We start from the raw sequence: 20,000 nt of genomic DNA on the forward strand, positions 1-20,000 counted from the left end.
CTCCGTGACCCAGACGGGACTGTGCGCACCCCGAGTCAGACTCGGTTCGGCGCGGCCCGCTGCGGCCGGCTGGCGAGGTGAGATGTGGGCCATTGCCGCGCTCCCGACGAACCGTTCCGGGGGGCTGGTGACGTCGCGCGTTCGGCGCTGATGCTGCGACCGGGAGGGAAGCTGCGCCCCGTCCGAGTCAGACTCGGTCGTTGCGGCCCCCCCGAGCCCGCACGCCTCACGCGGAGGGGTCATACGCCCCGGCGGCCACGATAGACGCCTCCCGCTTCGCGGTGGTCGGGAAGGCGTGTGCGGATATGTGCGGAGGTTGGGACTCGGGCTTGGTCTTTGAGAAATCGGTTTCGCGGTCGACCGGCGCGGCCGGCGGACGCCCACGTGGCGTGCCGCAAGTCGGATCGCGCGCTCGGCCTCCGTGGATGGCCTCTGGGTGAGGTTGAGCCGGGGCGTCTCGGTTTCGCTGCCGTACGGTTCGCGCTAGGCCTGCGCGGGCGGCGCGGGGCGCGCGCTCGCGCGGCGGCCGTAGCGCTGGAGTGCGACCCGCAAGTGGGGAGGAACCGTCCACCCAACGCCGGCGGTAGCCGGGGCCGGTGGGGGCCCTACCAAGGCGGGTCATGGGCGCATGTCGGTCAGGTTATAAGAGTGTTTTTCGCTCCGGGCTAGAGCCGGGTGAGGTCGTCTCGAACCACGTGCCTGAAGGCCGCCTCGCGCCGGATTCGGCCCCGCTCATTCGTCGGAGTGACCGCCCGACGCGGGCATCGCTAGATTAGCCGTGGCCCCGATCCTTCCCCATCGACAGCCTTTCGCCCCCTTGTGCTCCGGCCTGTTAATAGAGGCGGCCGGTACCCCTTCCTTGGATGAGAGAGAATCCTTAACGGACCATTCGCAGATTTTCGCCCGGCCTCTGTTTACCGAGGCGGCCGGTACCTCCGTCTGCCTTGGATGGACCGCATCCGCAGATTTTCGTCCGGCCTTAGCTTAAGGAGACGGCCGTTGCCTCCACACCTTGGAGATGATATTCGCTCCGGGCTAGAGCCGGGTGAGGTCGTCTCGAACCACGTGCCTGAAGGCCGCCTCGCGCCGGATTCGGCCCCGCTCATTCGTCGGAGTGACCGCCCGACGCGGGCATCGCTAGATTAGCCGTGGCCCCGATCCTTCCCCATCGACAGCCTTTCGCCCCCTTGTGCTCCGGCCTGTTAATAGAGGCGGCCGGTACCCCTTCCTTGGATGAGAGAGAATCCTTAACGGACCATTCGCAGATTTTCGCCCGGCCTCTGTTTACCGAGGCGGCCGGTACCTCCGTCTGCCTTGGATGGACCGCATCCGCAGATTTTCGTCCGGCCTTAGCTTAAGGAGACGGCCGTTGCCTCCACACCTTGGAGATGATATTCGCTCCGGGCTAGAGCCGGGTGAGGTCGTCTCGAACCACGTGCCTGAAGGCCGCCTCGCGCCGGATTCGGCCCCGCTCATTCGTCGGAGTGACCGCCCGACGCGGGCATCGCTAGATTAGCCGTGGCCCCGATCCTTCCCCATCGACAGCCTTTCGCCCCCTTCGCTCCGGCCTCTGAGGCGGCCGGTACCCCTTTCTTGGATGAGCCAGAACCCTTGACGGGCCGTTCGCAGATTTTTGCCCGGGCTTTGTTTACCGAGGCGGCCGGTACCTCCGTCTGCCTTGGATGGACCGCATCCGCAGATTTTCGTCCGGCCTTAGCTTAAGGAGACGGCCGTTGCCTCCGATCCTCCGGGCTAGAGCCGGGTGAGGTCGTCTCGAACCACGTGCCTGAAGGCCGCCTACGCCGGATTCGGCCCCGCTCATTCGTCGGAGTGACCGCCCGACGCGGGCATCGCTAGATTAGCCGTGGCCCCGATCCTTCCCCATCGACAGCCTTTCGCCCCCTGTGCTCCGGCCTGTTAGTAAGGCGGCCGGTACCCCCTTTCTTGGATGAGACAGAATCCTTGACGGACCGTTCGCAGATTTTTGCCCGGCCTCTGTTTACCGAGGCGGCCGGTACCTCCGTCTGCCTTGGATGGACCGCATCCGCAGATTTTCGTCCGGCCTTAGCTTAAGGAGACGGCCGTTGCCTCCGATCCTCCGGGCTAGAGCCGGGTGAGGTCGTCTCGAACCACGTGCCTGAAGGCCGCCTACGCCGGATTCGGCCCCGCTCATTCGTCGGAGTGACCGCCCGACGCGGGCATCGCTAGATTAGCCGTGGCCCCGATCCTTCCCCATCGACAGCCTTTCGCCCCCTTCGCTCCGGCCTCTGAGGCGGCCGGTACCCCTTTCTTGGATGAGACAGAACCCTTGACGGGCCGTTCGCAGATTTTTGCCCGGGCTTTATTTACCGAGGCGGCCGGTACCTCCGTCTGCCTTGGATGGACCGCATCCGCAGATTTTCGTCCGGCCTTAGCTTAAGGAGACGGCCGTTGCCTCCACACCTTGGAGATGATATTCGCTCCGGGCTAGAGCCGGGTGAGGTCGTCTCGAACCACGTGCCTGAAGGCCGCCTACGCCGGATTCGGCCCCGCTCATTCGTCGGAGTGACCGCCCGACGCGGGCATCGCTAGATTAGCCGTGGCCCCGATCCTTCCCCATCGACAGCCTTTCGCCCCCTTCGCTCCGGCCTCTGAGGCGGCCGGTACCCCTTTCTTGGATGAGACAGAACCCTTGACGGGCCGTTCGCAGATTTTTGCCCGGGCTTTATTTACCGAGGCGGCCGGTACCTCCGTCTGCCTTGGATGGACCGCATCCGCAGATTTTCGTCCGGCCTTAGCTTAAGGAGACGGCCGTTGCCTCCGATCCTCCGGGCTAGAGCCGGGTGAGGTCGTCTCGAACCACGTGCCTGAAGGCCGCCTCGCGCCGGATTCGGCCCCGCTCATTCGTCGGAGTGACCGCCCGACGCGGGCATCGCTAGATTAGCCGTGGCCCCGATCCTTCCCCATCGACAGCCTTTCGCCCCCTTCGCTCCGGCCTCTGAGGCGGCCGGTACCCCTTTCTTGGATGAGACAGAACCCTTGACGGGCCGTTCGCAGATTTTTGCCCGGCCTGTGTTTAAGGAGGCGGCCGGTACCTCCCTCCTTGGATGACCAACAACCCTTGACGGGCCATTCGCAGATTTTTGCCCGGCCTGTGTTTAAGGAGGCGGCCGGTACCTCCCTCCTTGGATGACCAACAACCCTTGACGGGCCATTCGCAGATTTTTGCCCGGCCTGTGTTTAAGGAGGCGGCCGGTACCTCCCTCCTTGGATGACCTTCTACCCTTGACGGGCCATTCGCAGATTTTTGCCCGGCCTGTGTTTAAGGAGGCGGCCGGTACCTCCCACCTTGGATGACCCACTACCCTTGACGGGCCCATTCGCAGATTTTTGCCCGGCCTGTGTTTAGGGAGGCGGCCGGTACCTCCCACCTTGGATGACCCACTACCCTTGACGGGCCCATTCGCAGATTTTTGCCCGGCCTGTGTTTAGGGAGGCGACCGGTCCTCCGTAGCTTGATCGGATTTCCCTTCCGGCCTGTGTTTAAGGAGGCGGCCGGTCCTCCGTAGCTTGACCGGATTTCCCTTCCAGCCTGTGTTTAAGGAGGCGGCTGGTCCTCCCCGGTCGGTTGCCAAGCGACCGGGACCCGCAAGTGGGCAGGAACCGTCCACCCAACGCCGGCGAGCCGGGGCCGGTGGGGGCCCTACCAAGGCGGGTCTAACTTCAGGCGGTGCAAACGGGGGAGGGGGGTAAGGACGGCTGCCGGGAGCAGACAGCCGTCCCCGGGAGGGGGTAGTAGCTTCGCGGCGGCCGCCGGGAGCAGACGGCCGTCCGCGCATTCTGCCAATGCCTGTAGGACTTTGAATATTTCACAGCCGTGCCGTGGCACTTAGAAAGTTTTTCAGAGATGTGGCACTTTGAAAGTTTTTGAGAGATGTGGCACTTTGAAATTTTTTGAGAGATGTGGCACTTAGAAATTTTTTGAGAAATGTGGCACTTAGAAATTTTTTGAGAAATGTGGCACTTTGAAAATTTTTGAGAAATGTGGCACTTAGAAAATTTTCTCTCTCTCTCTGGAAGTGCCGTGCCTTCTTCAGTTCTGCTATCCGAGCAGGGGACGCTTGCTGGCGGCCGTTACCAGCGCTCGGACCAGGCCCAATTGATTTGCATGGAAAACAATTGCGTCCCCCATGCTCGTTCTGACTATATTTTGCGAAAGGGGGGTAAAGTGATGAGTACACTAAGTGGGGGGACCAACCCATGTACTCTAGAAAAAGTACATGGGTTGACAAAAGACCAGTTGGTAATGCACCCCTGGTACCCAAACCCCTGGTACCTTTAGGCACTTAGAAAAAATTTCGCCCAAATTTGGAGGTCGCTCCAGGGGAAGAGGCCGAATTTTCGCCTATTACGGCCGACCGCGGGAACCAGCCGAGGCGGACGCTTTTCGGCGCAAGAGCCGTTGGCACTTAGAAAATATTCGCTAAACTTCAAAGGACCTCCAGGGGAAGAGGCCGAATTGTCACTTTTTCTGGCCGACATCGGGAACCAGCCGAGTCGGACTCTTTACGGCGGAGCAGCCGTTGGCACTTAGAAAATATTCGCCAAACTCGGCCGGACTTCCAGGGGAAGAGGCCGAATTGTCACTTGTTCTGCCCGACATCGGGAACCAGCCGAGTCGGACGCTTTAAGGCGGAGCAGCCGTTGGCACTTAGAAAATATTCGCCAAACTTGAACGGACCTCCAGGGGAAGAGGCCGAATTTTCACTTGTTCTGCCCGACATCGGGAACCAGCCGAGTCGGACGCTTTAAGGCGGAGCAGCTGTTGGCACTTAGAAAATATTCCCCAAACTTGAACGGACCTCCAGGGGAAGAGGCCGAATTTTCACCTGTTCTGGCCGACATCGGGAACCAGCCGAGTCGGACGCTTTAAGGCGGAGCAGCCGTTGGCACTTAGAAAATATTCGTTAAACTTGAAAAGACCTCCAGGGGAAGAGGCCGAATTTTCACTTGTTCTGGCCGACATCGGGAACCAGCCGAGTCGGACGCTTTAAGGCGGAGCAGCCGTTGGCACTTAGAAAATATTCGTTAAACTTGAAAAGACCTCCAGGGGAAGAGGCCGAATTGTCACTTGTTCTGGCCGACATCGGGAACCAGCCGAGTCGGGACCTTTAAGGCTGAGCAGCCGTTGGCACTTAGGAAATATTTGCCTTAACTCGGCCGGACTTCCAGGGGAAGAGGCCGGATTTTCACTTGTTCTGGCCGACATCGGGAACCAGCCGAGTCGGACTCTTTACGGCGGAACAGCCGTTGGCACTTAGGAAATATTTGCCTTAACTCGGCCGGACTTCCAGGGGAAGAGGCCGATTTTTCACTTGTTCTGGCCGACCGGGGGAACCAGCCGAGTCGGACTCTTTACGGCGGAACAGCCGTTGGCACTTAGGAAATATTCGCCGAACTCGGCCGGACTTCCAGGGGAAGAGGCCGATTTTTCACTTGTTCTGGCCGACATCGGGAACCAGCCGAGTCGGACCCTTTACGGCGGAACAGCCGTTGGCACTTTGGAAATATTTGCCTTAACTCGGCCGGACTTCCAGGGGAAGAGGCCGGATTTTCACTTGTTCTGGCCGACCGGGGGAACCGGCCGAGGCGGACACTTTACGGCGGAGCAGCCGTTGGCACTTAGGAAATATTTGCCTTAACTCGGCCGGACTTCCAGGGGAAGAGGCCGGATTTTCACTTGTTCTGGCCGACATCGGGAACCAGCCGAGTCGGACACTTTAAGGCTGAGCAGCCGTTGGCACTTAGGAAATATTTGCCTTAACTCGGCCGGACTTCCAGGGGAAGAGGCCGGATTTTCACTTGTTCTGGCCGACATCGGGAACCAGCCGAGTCGGACACTTTAAGGCTGAGCAGCCGTTGGCACTTAGGAAATATTTGCCTTAACTCGGCCGGACTTCCAGGGGAAGAGGCCGGATTTTCACTTGTTCTGGCCGACATCGGGAACCAGCCGAGTCGGACCCTTTACGGCGGAACAGCCGTTGGCACTTAGGAAATATTTGCCTTAACTCGGCCGGACTTCCAGGGGAAGAGGCCGATTTTTCACTTGTTCTGGCCGACCGGGGGAACCAGCCGAGTCGGACTCTTTACGGCGGAACAGCCGTTGGCACTTAGGAAATATTCGCCGAACTCGGCCGGACTTCCAGGGGAAGAGGCCGATTTTTCACTTGTTCTGGCCGACATCGGGAACCAGCCGAGTCGGACCCTTTACGGCGGAACAGCCGTTGGCACTTAGGAAATATTTGCCTTAACTCGGCCGGACTTCCAGGGGAAGAGGCCGGATTTTCACTTGTTCTGGCCGACCGGGGGAACCGGCCGAGGCGGACACTTTACGGCGGAGCAGCCGTTGGCACTTAGGAAATATTTGCCTTAACTCGGCCGGACTTCCAGGGGAAGAGGCCGGATTTTCACTTGTTCTGGCCGACATCGGGAACCAGCCGAGTCGGACACTTTAAGGCTGAGCAGCCGTTGGCACTTAGGAAATATTTGCCTTAACTCGGCCGGACTTCCAGGGGAAGAGGCCGGATTTTCACTTGTTCTGGCCGACATCGGGAACCAGCCGAGTCGGACACTTTAAGGCTGAGCAGCCGTTGGCACTTAGGAAATATTTGCCTTAACTCGGCCGGACTTCCAGGGGAAGAGGCCGGATTTTCACTTGTTCTGGCCGACATCGGGAACCAGCCGAGTCGGACTCTTTACGGCGGAACAGCCGTTGGCACTTAGGAAATATTTGCCTTAACTCGGCCGGACTTCCAGGGGAAGAGGCCGATTTTTCACTTGTTCTGGCCGACCGGGGGAACCAGCCGAGTCGGACTCTTTACGGCGGAACAGCCGTTGGCACTTAGGAAATATTCGCCGAACTCGGCCGGACTTCCAGGGGAAGAGGCCGATTTTTCACTTGTTCTGGCCGACATCGGGAACCAGCCGAGTCGGACCCTTTACGGCGGAACAGCCGTTGGCACTTAGGAAATATTTGCCTTAACTCGGCCGGACTTCCAGGGGAAGAGGCCGGATTTTCACTTGTTCTGGCCGACCGGGGGAACCGGCCGAGGCGGACACTTTACGGCGGAGCAGCCGTTGGCACTTAGGAAATATTTGCCTTAACTCGGCCGGACTTCCAGGGGAAGAGGCCGGATTTTCACTTGTTCTGGCCGACATCGGGAACCAGCCGAGTCGGACACTTTAAGGCTGAGCAGCCGTTGGCACTTAGGAAATATTTGCCTTAACTCGGCCGGACTTCCAGGGGAAGAGGCCGGATTTTCACTTGTTCTGGCCGACATCGGGAACCAGCCGAGTCGGACACTTTAAGGCTGAGCAGCCGTTGGCACTTAGGAAATATTTGCCTTAACTCGGCCGGACTTCCAGGGGAAGAGGCCGGATTTTCACTTGTTCTGGCCGACATCGGGAACCAGCCGAGTCGGACTCTTTACGGCGGAACAGCCGTTGGCACTTAGGAAATATTCGCCGAACTCGGCCGGACTTCCAGGGGAAGAGGCCGATTTTTCACTTGTTCTGGCCGACATCGGGAACCAGCCGAGTCGGACCCTTTACGGCGGAACAGCCGTTGGCACTTAGGAAATATTTGCCTTAACTCGGCCGGACTTCCAGGGGAAGAGGCCGGATTTTCACTTGTTCTGGCCGACCGGGGGAACCGGCCGAGGCGGACACTTTACGGCGGAGCAGCCGTTGGCACTTAGGAAATATTCGCCAAAATGTTCCGGACCTCCAGGGGAAGAGGCCGAATTTTCGCTCGTTCTGGCCGACCGGAGGAACCAGCCGAGGCGGACACTTTACGGCGGTTGAGCCGTTGGCACTTAGGAAATATTCGCCAAAATGTTCCGGACCTCCAGGGGAAGAGGCCGAATTTTCACTTGTTCTGGCCGACCGGGGGAACCGGCCGAGGCGGACACTTTACGGCGGAGCAGCCGTTGGCACTTAGGAAATATTCGCCAAAATGTTCCGGACCTCCAGGGGAAGTGGCCGAATTTTCACTCGTTCTGGCCGACCGGAGGAACCAGCCGAGGCGGACACTTTACGGCGGTTGAGCCGTTGGCACTTAGGAAATATTCGCCAAAATGTTCCGGACCTCCAGGGGAAGAGGCCGAATTTTCACTTGTTCTGGCCGACCGGGGGAACCAGCCGAGGCGGACACTTTACGGCGGAGCACCCGTTAGCACTTAGAAAATATTCGCCAAAATGTTCCGGACCTCCAGGGAAAGAGGCCGAATTTTCGCTCGTTCGGGCCGACCGGGAGAACCGGCCGAGGCGGACACTTTACGGCGGTTGAGCCGTTGGCACTTAGAAATTATTCAGACTTCCATCAAACACACATCGGCCTTTTGCCGTCACTGCCCGGGATGGGCACCGTGGTAGCTCGGACAGTTCGTGTGACAGCTTCCGCTGGCACTTAGACAATTTTTAAAATGAAAATAAACAGTTCTGCACATACGTGCCGACTATATTTTGCGAAAGGGGGGTAAAGTGATGAGTACACTAAGTGGGGGGACCAAGTACATAAAGCCCACCCCTGGTACCTCAGAGAGGCCGAATTGACACATTTTGTGTCCGACCGCGGGAACCAGCCGAGGCGGACGCTTTTCGGCGCAAGAGCCGTTGGCACTTAGAAAATATTAGTTAATCTTGAACGGACCTCCAGGGGAAGAGGCCGAATTTTCACTTGTTCTGGCCGACATCGGGAACCAGCCGAGGCGGACGCTTTTCGGCGCAAGAGCCGTTGGCACTTAGAAGATATTCGTTAATCTTGAACGGACCTCCAGGGGAAGAGGCCGAATGTTCACTTGTTCTGGCCGACATCGGGAACCAGCCGAGTCGGACGCTTTACGGCGGAGCAGCCGTTGGCACTTAGAAAATATTCGTTAATCTTGAACGGACCTCCAGGGGAAGAGGCCGAATTTTCACTTGTTCTGGCCGACATCGGGAACCAGCCGAGTCGGACGCTTTACGGCGGAGCAGCCGTTGGCACTTTGAAAATATTCGTTAAACTTCAACTGACCTCCAGGGGAAGAGGCCGAGTTTCCACTTGTTCTGGCCGACATCGGCAACCAGCCGAGTCGGACACCTTACGGCGGAAGAGCCGATGGCACTTAGAAAATATTCGTTAAACTTGAACGGACCTCCAGGGGAAGAGGCCGAATTTTCGCTTGTTCAGGCCGACCGGAGGAACCGGCCGAGTCGGACACCTTACGGCGGAAGAGCCGATGGCACTTAGAAAATATTCGTTAAACTTGACAGGACCTCCAGGGGAAGAGGCCGAATTTTCGCTCGTTCAGGCCGACCGGAGGAACCGGCCGAGACGGACACCTTACGGCGGAAGAGCCGATGGCACTTAGAAAATATTCGTTAAACTTGACAGGACCTCCAGGGGAAGAGGCCGAATTTTCGCTCGTTCAGGCCGACCGGAGGAACCGGCCGAGTCGGACACATTACGGCGGAAGAGCCGATGGCACTTAGAAAATATTCGCAGAAGTTGGCCGGACTTCCAGAGCGAGAGGCCGAATTGTCACATTATTTGGCCGACTAGGGGAACCGGCCGAGTCGGACACCTTACGGCGGAAGAGCCGATGGCACTTAGAAAATATTCGTTAAACTTGACAGGACCTCCAGGGGAAGAGGCCGAATTTTCGCTTGTTCAGGCCGACCGGAGGAACCGGCCGAGTCGGACACCTTACGGCGGAAGAGCCGATGGCACTTAGAAAATATTCGTTAAACTTGACAGGACCTCCAGGGGAAGAGGCCGAATTTTCGCTCGTTCGGGCCGACCGGAGGAACCGGCCGGGTCGGACACCTTACGGCGGAAGAGCCGTTCGCACTTAGAAAATATTCGTTAAACTTGACAGGACCTCCAGGGGAAGAGGCCGAATTTTCGCTTGTTCAGGCCGACCGGAGGAACCGGCCGAGTCGGACACCTTACGGCGGAAGAGCCGATGGCACTTAGAAAATATTCGTTAAACTTGACAGGACCTCCAGGGGAAGAGGCCGAATTTTCGCTTGTTCAGGCCGACCGGAGGAACCGGCCGAGTCGGACACCTTACGGCGGAAGAGCCGATGGCACTTAGAAAATATTCGTTAAACTTGACAGGACCTCCAGGGGAAGAGGCCGAATTTTCGCTCGTTCAGGCCGACCGGAGGAACCGGCCGAGTCGGACACCTTACGGCGGAAGAGCCGATGGCACTTTGAAAATATTCGCCAAAATGTTCCGGACCTCCAGGGGAAGAGGCCGAATTTTCGCTCGTTCGGGCCGACCGGAGGAACCAGCCGGGTCGGACACGTTACGGCGCAACAGCCGTTGGCACTTTGAAAATATTCGCCAAAGTCGTCCGGACCTCCAGGGGAAGAGGCCGAATTTTCGCTCGTTCGGGCCGACCGGAGGAACCAGCCGGGTCGGACACTTTACGGCGGAGCAGCCGTTGGCACTTTGAAAATATTCGCCAAAATGTTCCGGACCTCCAGGGGAAGAGGCCGAATTTTCGCTCGTTCGGGCCGACCGGAGGAACCGGCCGGGTCGGACACGTTACGGCGCAACAGCCGTTGGCACTTTGAAAATATTCGCCAAAATGTTCCGGACCTCCAGGGGAAGAGGCCGAATTTTCGCTCGTTCGGGCCGACCGGGAGAACCAGCCGAGGCGGACACTTTACGGCGGTTGAGCCGTTGGCACTTAGAAATTATTCAGACTTCCATCAAACACACATCGGCCTTTTGCCGTCACTGCCCGGGATGGGCACCGTGGTAGCTCGGACAGTTCGTGTGACAGCTTCCGCTGGCACTTAGAAAATTTTTAAAATGAAAATAAACAGTTCTGCACATACGTGCCGACTATATTTTGCGAAAGGGGGGTAAAGTGATGAGTACACTAAGTGGGGGGACCAAGTACATAAAGCCTACCCCTGGTACCTCAGAGAGGCCGAATTTTCGAATTCTGAGGCCGAGCTGGGGAACCAGACGAGGCGGACACTTTTCCGAGCGAGAGCCGATGGCACTTAGAAAATTTTCGGCTAAGTCGGCAGGACTTCCAGAGCGAGAGGCCGAATATTCGTCATCTGTGGCCGACCGGGGAACCAGCGGAGGCGGATAGGCGGTCACGGAGGTCCCGCCGGCTGGTCCGCGGGCCATTTTGGGTCCCGTAATTTAGCGGTCGCGGTCCGGAATCCACGCCGACCGGGGAACCAGCGGAGGCGGATAGGCGGTCACGGAGGTCCCGCCGGCTGGTCCGCGGGCCATTTTGGGTCCCGTAATTTAGCGGTCGCGGTCCGGAATCCACGCCGACCGGGGAACCAGCGGAGGCGGATAGGCGGTCACGGAGGTCCCGCCGGCTGGTCCGCGGGCCAATTTGGGTCCCGTAATTTAGCGGTCGCGGTCCGGAATCCACGCCGACCGGGGAACCAGCGGAGGCGGATAGGCGGTCACGGAGGTCCCGCCGGCTGGTCCGCGGGCCATTTTGGGTCCCGTAATTTAGCGGTCGCGGTCCGGAATCCACGCCGACCGGGGAACCAGCGGAGGCGGATAGGCGGTCACGGAGGTCCCGCCGGCTGGTCCGCGGGCCATTTTGGGTCCCGTAATTTAGCGGTCGCGGTCCGGAATCCACGCCGACCGGGGAACCAGCGGAGGCGGATAGGCGGTCACGGAGGTCCCGCCGGCTGGTCCGCGGGCCAATTTGGGTCCCGTAATTTAGCGGTCGCGGTCCGGAATCCACGCCGACCGGGGAACCAGCGGAGGCGGATAGGCGGTCACGGAGGTCCCGCCGGCTGGTCCGCGGGCCATTTTGGGTCCCGTAATTTAGCGGTCGCGGTCCGGAATCCACGCCGACCGGGGAACCAGCGGAGGCGGATAGGCGGTCACGGAGGTCCCGCCGGCTGGTCCGCGGGCCAATTTGGGTCCCGTAATTTAGCGGTCGCGGTCCGGAATCCACGCCGACCGGGGAACCAGCGCAGGCGGATAGGCGGTCACGGAGGTCCCGCCGGCTGGTCCGCGGGCCAATTGGGGTCCCGTAAGTTAGCGGTCGCGGCCCGGAATTCGCGCCGGCCCGCAGCCACCGCCAGGCGGATAGGCGGTCACGGAGGTCCCGCCGGCCGGTCCGCGGGGGGAAGTGCGCCCTCTGGCGGACACGCCGTTGTAAATGAATGGGGTTTGGCACTTAGTGCATTTTTCGCCGAAGCCGACGAGCGCTCCGGGCGAGGAGGCCGGATTCTCGCCATCCGTGGCCGGCCGGGGAACCGGCCAAGGCGGATAGGCGGTCACGGGGGTCCCGCCGGCTGGTCCGCGGGCCAATTGGGGTCCCGTAAGTTAGCGGTCGCGGCCCGGAATCCGCGCCGGCCAGCAGCCACCGGGAGGCGGGTAGGCTGTCACGGAGGTCCCGCCGGCTGGTCCGCGGGCCATTTAGGGTCCCGTAGGTGAGCGGTCGCGGCCCGGAATCCAGGCCGGCCAGGAGGCACCGCCAGGCGGATAGGCGGTCACGGAGGTCCCGCCAGCTGGTCCGCGGGCCATTTATGGTCCCGTAAGTTAGCGGTTGCGGCCCGGAATCCACGCCGGCCAGGAGGCACCGGCAGGCGGATGGGCTTTCACGGAGGTCCCGCCAGCCGGTCCGCGGGCCAATTAGGGTCCCGTAAGTTAGCGGTCGCGGCCCGGAATCCGCGCCGGCCAGCAGCCACCGCCAGGCGGGTAGGCTGTCACGGAGGTCCCGCCAGCTGGTCCGCGGGCCATTTAGGGTCCCGTAAGTTAGCGGTCGCGGCCCGGAATGCACGCCGGCCAGCAGCCACCGGCAGGCGGATAGGCGGTCACGGAGGTCCCGCCGGCCGGTCCGCTGGCCAATTACCTCCAGCCGAGCGGATATGAACTTTATTAGCACCTTCTACGAGATGGCGGAGCCTTATTCGACAACCAGCACCTCGGCTTAGCATTTTCCACGGCCCGCTGATCTTCCAGAAGACGTCCAGCCGGTTTCCTCCTCACATTTTAAGCCGGCCGAGGCTTCCGGCACCCCGGCTAAGCTTTCTCCACGGCCCGCTGAGCTTCCGAGGGACCTCCAGCCGGTTCTCCCGGTGCCTCGCGCCTCGCTTTGTGAGCCGGCCGAGGCTTCCAGCACCCCGGCTAAGCTTTCTCCACGGCCCGCTGAGCTTCCAGGGGACCTGCAGCCGGTTCTCCCGGTGCCTCGCGCCTCGCTTTGTGAGCCGGCCGAGGCTTCCAGCACCCCGGCTAAGCTTTCTCCACGGCCCGCTGAGCTTCCGAGGGACCTCCAGCCGGTTCTCCCGGTGCCTCGCGCCTCGCTTTGCGAGCCGGCCGAGGCTTCCAGCACCTCGGCTGAGCGTTTTCGGCGGCCCGTTGCTCTCCCGGAGGTCGCAACGGGGAGTTACCTCCCTCTCGCGGACACGGCGAGTAAATACACCGCCTCTCGCACTTGGCGCACACTCACTCGCATTGCTACGCCTCCCGTGGCACTTTAAGCGGCCGAACGGCGGGAGTAACTACGACTCTCTTAAGGTAGGCTCACTTGACTATTTATTCATGTATTTATTTATTTTTGACGGTTCGCGGAGGCGATGACGCTCCGCGCGGGTAAACGGCGGGAGTAACTGTGACTCTCTTAAGGTAGGCTCACTTGACATTTATTCATTCATGTATTTATTTATTTTTGACGGTTCGCGGAGGCGATGACGCTCCGCGCGGGTAAACGGCGGGAGTAACTGTGACTCTCTTAAGGTAGGCTCACTTGACATTTATTTTGGCGGTTCGCGGAGGCGCCGGGAGGCCGTGCGCGCGCGCAGAGCGGCCGAATAACGCTCCGCCGGCCCCGGGTGATTACCGAGAGGCTCCCCGGCCTCGCGGAGCTCCGACGCTCCTCCGCGGGACCTCCGGCGGCCGGCGCGCTCGCGCACCACCCCCCGGCACCGCCGGGAGGCCGTGCGCGCGCGCGCAGAGCGGCCGAATAACGCTCCGCCGGCCCCGGGTGATTACCGAGAGGCTCCCCGGCCTCGCGGAGCTCCGACGCTCCTCCGCGGGACCTCCGGCGGCCGGCGCGCTCGCGCACCACCCCCCGGCACCGCCGGGAGGCCGTGCGCGCGCGCGCAGAGCGGCCGAATAACGCTCCGCCGGCCCCGGGTGATTACCGAGAGGCTCCCCGGCCTCGCGGAGCTCCGACGCTCCTCCGCGGGACCTCCGGCGGCCGGCGCGCTCGCGCACCACCCCCCGGCACCGCCGGGAGGCCGTGCGCGCGCGCGCAGAGCGGCCGAATAACGCTCCGCCGGCCCCGGGTGATTACCGAGAGGCTCCCCGGCCTCGCGGAGCTCCGACGCTCCTCCGCGGGACCTCCGGCGGCCGGCGCGCTCGCGCACCACCCCCCGGCACCGCCGGGAGGCCGTGCGCGCGCGCGCAGAGCGGCCGAATAACGCTCCGCCGGCCCCGGGTGATTACCGAGAGGCTCCCCGGCCTCGCGGAGCTCCGACGCTCCTCCGCGGGACCTCCGGCGGCCGGCGCGCTCGCGCACCACCCCCCGGCACCGCCGGGAGGCCGTGCGCGCGCGCGCAGAGCGGCCGAATAACGCTCCGCCGGCCCCGGGTGATTACCGAGAGGCTCCCCGGCCTCGCGGAGCTCCGACGCTCCTCCGCGGGACCTCCGGCGGCCGGCGCGCTCGCGCACCACCCCCCGGCACCGCCGGGAGGCCGTGCGCGCGCGCGCAGAGCGGCCGAATAACGCTCCGCCGGCCCCGGGTGATTACCGAGAGGCTCCCCGGCCTCGCGGAGCTCCGACGCTCCTCCGCGGGACCTCCGGCGGCCGGCGCGCTCGCGCACCACCCCCCGGCACCGCCGGGAGGCCGTGCGCGCGCGCAGAGCGGCCGAATAACGCTCCGCCGGCCACCGGGTGATTACCGAGAGGCTCCCCGGCCTCGCGGAGCTCCGACGCTCCTCCGCGGGACCTCCGGCGGCCGGCGCGCTCGCGCACCACCCCCCGGCACCGCCGGGAGGCCGTGCGCGCGCGCGCAGAGCGGCCGAATAACGCTCCGCCGGCCCCGGGTGATTACCGAGAGGCTCCCCGGCCTCGCGGAGCTCCGACGCTCCTCCGCGGGACCTCCGGCGGCCGGCGCGCTCGCGCACCACCCCCCGGCACCGCCGGGAGGCCGTGCGCGCGCGCGCAGAGCGGCCGAATAACGCTCCGCCGGCCCCGGGTGATTACCGAGAGGCTCCCCGGCCTCGCGGAGCTCCGACGCTCCTCCGCGGGACCTCCGGCGGCCGGCGCGCTCGCGCACCACCCCCCGGCACCGCCGGGAGGCCGTGCGCGCGCGCGCAGAGCGGCCGAATAACGCTCCGCCGGCCCCGGGTGATTACCGAGAGGCTCCCCGGCCTCGCGGAGCTCCGACGCTCCTCCGCGGGACCTCCGGCGGCCGGCGCGCTCGCGCACCACCCCCCGGCACCGCCGGGAGGCCGTGCTCGCGCGCCAAGTGGCCGAAAATAGCTCCAAGCCCAGCGGATCGGCTGCTTGGAAGCACCGCGCCGTCCGGCTCCACCTGGTACCTCGCACGGCTCTCATCTCCCCCCCGCACGGACTTCCGAGCGCTCGGGGAGACGCTCGGAAGCTGCCGGTGCCGCCGCGGCGGGGAATTGCCTCCCTCTGGCGGACGCGGCGAGTAAAAACACCACCTCTCGCACTTTGCGCACACTTACTTGCGTGGGTCCGCTTCCGATGACACTTTGAGCGGCCAAACGGCGGGAGTAACTACGACTCTCTTAAGGTAGGCTCACTTGACATTTATTCATGTATTTATTTATTTTTGACGGTTCGCGGAGGCGATGACGCTCCGCGCGGGTAAACGGCGGGAGTAGCTGTGACTCTCTTAAGGTAGCCTGACTCGACGTCTTTTTCAACGGTGGCTGGAGGACCCAGGCGGTTCTCGGGGGTGCGTCGCTCCTCACTTTTGACGCCCGAGGAGGCTCCCGGCACCTCGGCTACGCGTTTTCGGCGGCCCGCTGAGCTTCCAGAAGACCTCCAGCCGGTTCTCCCGATGCTTTCCTCCTCACGTTTTAAGCCGGCCGAGGCTTCCGGCACCCCGGCTAAGCTTTTTCCCACGGCCCGCTGAGCTTCCAGGGGACCTCCGGCCGGTTCTCCGCGCGCTTTCCTCCTCACTTTTAAGCCGGCCGAGGCTCCAGGCACCCCGGCCAAGCGTTTCCCACGGCCCGCTGAGCTTCCAGGGGACCTCCGGCCGGTTCTCCGCGCGCTTTCCTCCTCACTTGTAAGCCGGCCGAGGCTCCAGGCACCTCGGCTAAGCGTTTTGAACGGCCCGCTGAGCTTCCAGAAGACCTCCAGCCGGTTCTCCCGGTGCTTTCCTCCTCACGTTTTAAGCCGGCCGAGGCTTCCGGCACCCCGGCTGAGCTTTTTCCCACGTCCCGCTGAGTTTCCAGGGGACCTCCGGCCGGTTCTCCGCGCGCTTTCCTCCTCACTTTTAAGCCGGCCGAGGCTCCCGGCACCCCGGCCAAGCGTTTCCCACGGCCCGCTGAGCTTCCAGGGGACCTCCGGCCGGTTCTCCGCGCGCCCCCCTCCTAACTCGACGCCCGAGGAGGCTCCCGGCACCCCGGCTAAGCGATTTGAACGGCCCGCTGATCTCCCGGAGGTCGCAACGGGGAATTGCCTCCCTCTCGCGGACACGGCGCGTAAATGCACCGCCTCTCGCACTTGGCGCACACTCACTGGCATCGCTACGCCTCCCGTGGCACTTTAAGCGACCGGGACCACCGCGAGCGCGGGCGATGACTAAGAGGCTCCCCGGCCGGCCTCGCGGAGCTCCGACGCTCCCCCGCCGGACTTCCGGCGGCCGGCCGGAGCCTCGGCACGGCTGCCGCACTCCCTAATAACACCCCGCGGACCCCCGCGAGCCGAACGCTCGCTGCCGCGGGCGACCCGTGCCAAGGCGGACGCGTGACGGCGCGGGAGCCCTCGGCACTATATCACGGTCACGTATGTAGTCAAATCGTGTAAAATCACCGTTAGTTTATTCATAATATAGGTAATAATTAAATAAATATTAACATCGCGTATATCATTAATAAACACATGTATGTATTTATTTAATAATTAAATAAATATTAACATCGCGTATAATCATGCGCAATACTTCGTGGCCGACCGGGGAACCGGCGAAGGCGGACGCATCGCGGCGCGAGAGCCGTTGGCACTTTGGAAAAATAAATAAATAAATAAATAAATAAATAAATAAATAATAATTCGCCGACCGGGCTCCGGGGGGAGAGGCCGATTTTTGGCCGTTCGTGGCCGACCGGGGAACCGGCGAAGGCGGACGCATCGCGGCGCGAGAGCCGTTGGCACTTTGGAAAAATAAATAAATAAATAAATAAATAAATAATTCGCCGACCGGGCTCCGGGGCAAGAGGCCGAATTTTCGCTCGTTCGGGCCGACCGGGGAACCGGCGAAGGCGGACGCAGCGCGGCGCGAGAGCCGTTGGCACTTTGAAAAAAAAAAAAAAAAAAAAAATTCGCCCACCGGGCTCCGGGGGAAGAGGCCGGCTTTTCGCCGTTCGCGGCCGACCGGGGAACCGGCGAAGGCGGACGCGCTCTCTAACGAGCCCCGCCGGCCGGAGGAAGTGCGCCCTCTGGCGGACACGCCGTTGTAAATGAATGGGGTTTGGCACTTGGTGCATTTTTCGCCCAAGTCGAAGCGCGCTCCGGGCGAGGAGGCCGGATTCTCGCCACCCGTGGCCGGCCGGGGAACCGGCCAAGGCGGACGCGCTCTCTAACGAGCCCCGCCGGCCGGAGGAAGTGCGCCCTCTGGCGGACACGCCGTTGTAAATGAATGGGGTTTGGCACTTGGTGCATTTTTCGCCCAAGTCGAAGCGCGCTCCGGGCGAGGAGGCCGGATTCTCGCCACCCGTGGCCGGCCGGGGAACCGGCCAAGGCGGACGCGGTCTCTAACGAGCCCCGCCGGCCGGAGGAAGTGCGCCCTCTGGCGGACACGCCGTTGTAAATGAATGGGGTTTGGCACTTGGTGCATTTTTCGCCCAAGTCGAAGCGCGCTCCGGGCGAGGAGGCCGGATTCTCGCCACCCGTGGCCGGCCGGGGAACCGGCCAAGGCGGACGCGCTCTCTAACGAGCCCCGCCGGCCGGAGGAAGTGCGCCCTCTGGCGGACACGCCGTTGTAAATGAATGGGGTTTGGCACTTGGTGCATTTTTCGCCCAAGTCGAAGCGCGCTCCGGGCGAGGAGGCCGGATTCTCGCCACCCGTGGCCGGCCGGGGAACCGGCCAAGGCGGACGCGGTCTCTAACGAGCCCCGCCGGCCGGAGGAAGTGCGCCCTCTGGCGGACACGCCGTTGTAAATGAATGGGGTTTGGCACTTGGTGCATTTTTCGCCCAAGTCGAAGCGCGCTCCGGGCGAGGAGGCCGGATTCTCGCCACCCGTGGCCGGCCGGGGAACCGGCGAAGGCGGATAGGCTTTCACGGAGGATCCGCCGGCTGGTCCGCGGGCCGATTAGGGTCCCGCGAGTGAGCGGTGGCGGTCCGGAATCCAGGCCGGCCAGGAGGCACCGCCAGGCGGATAGGCTTTCACGGAGGTCCCGCCGGCTGGTCCGCGGGCCGATTAGGGTCCCGCGAGTGAGCGGTGGCGGTCCGGAATCCAGGCCGGCCCGGAGCCACCGCCAGGCGGATAGGCTTTCACGGAGGAGCCGCCGGCTGGTCCGCGGGCCGTTTAGGGTCCCGTAAGTTAGCGGTCGCGGTCCGGAATCCAGGCCGTCCAGGAGGCACCGCCAGGCGGATAGGCTTTCACGGAGGTCCCGCCGGCTGGTCCGCGGGCCGATTAGGGTCCCGCGAGTGAGCGGTGGCGGTCCGGAATCCAGGCCGGCCCGGAGCCACCGCCAGGCGGATAGGCTTTCACGGAGGAGCCGCCGGCTGGTCCGCGGGCCGTTTAGGGTCCCGTAAGTTAGCGGTCGCGGTCCGGAATCCAGGCCGTCCAGGAGGCACCGCCAGGCGGATAGGCTTTCACGGAGGACCCGCCGGCTGGTCCGCGGGCCGTTTAGGCTCCCGTAAGTTAGCGGTCGCGGTCCGGAATACAGGCCGTCCAGGAGGCACTGCCAGGCGGATACACTCTCTAACGAGCCCCGCCGGCTGGTCCGCCGGGGGAAGTGCGCCCTCTGGCGGACACGCCGTTGTAAATGAATGGGGTTTGGCACTTAGTGCATTTTTCGACCAGCGGCAACGCAGGCTGACGGGCGGCCGCTTCCACGGGCCGGCACTACTCTACGGAGGCGCTAGCCGCCTCCGGTGGGGGCCGTGTGATCTCGCTGGATGCCCGAGGACCTTCCGCCAGGCCCGGCCGCAGCTTTTGCGCGCGCCCGGTCCTATTATCTGGTGGAAGCTGGAGGCCGGGGCTCGGCAGCTCGCTGCCCGGGGACCTTCCGCGAGGCCCGGCCGCAGCTTTTACGCACGGCCGCTGCTATTCTCCGGCTCCGGCTTCGTCCCGGAGGGTGCTTGGGGAACGGCGGCGCACACCGCGAACGGCCGGTGGCGGTCGGCCGGTGGCGGTCGGCTGGTGGCGGTCGGCTGGTGGCGGTCGGGGATGGCGCTTGGGGATGGTGGCTGTCGCCTTGTGGCGGTCGGCTGGTGGCGGTCGGGGGTGGCGCTTGGGGATGGTGGCTGTCGCCTTGTGGCGGTCGGCTGGTGGCGGTCGGCTGGTGGCGGTCGGGTGGTGGCGGTCGGGGATGGCGCTTGGGGATGGTGGCTGTCGCCTTGTGGCGGTCGGCTGGTGGCGGTCGGCTGGTGGCGGTCGGGGGTGGCGCTTGGGGATGGTGGCTGTCGCCTTGTGGCGGTCGGCTGGTGGCGGTCGGCTGGTGGCGGTCGGGGGTGGCGCTTGGGGATGGTGGCTGTCGCCTTGTGGCGGTCGGCTGGTGGCGGTCGGGGATGGCGCTTGGGGATGGTGGCTGTCGCCTTGTGGCGGTCGGCTGGTGGCG

This window comes from Syngnathus scovelli, unplaced genomic scaffold (assembly GCF_024217435.2).
Source record: "Syngnathus scovelli strain Florida unplaced genomic scaffold, RoL_Ssco_1.2 HiC_scaffold_139, whole genome shotgun sequence".
Taxonomy (NCBI): Eukaryota; Metazoa; Chordata; class Actinopteri; order Syngnathiformes; family Syngnathidae; genus Syngnathus; species Syngnathus scovelli.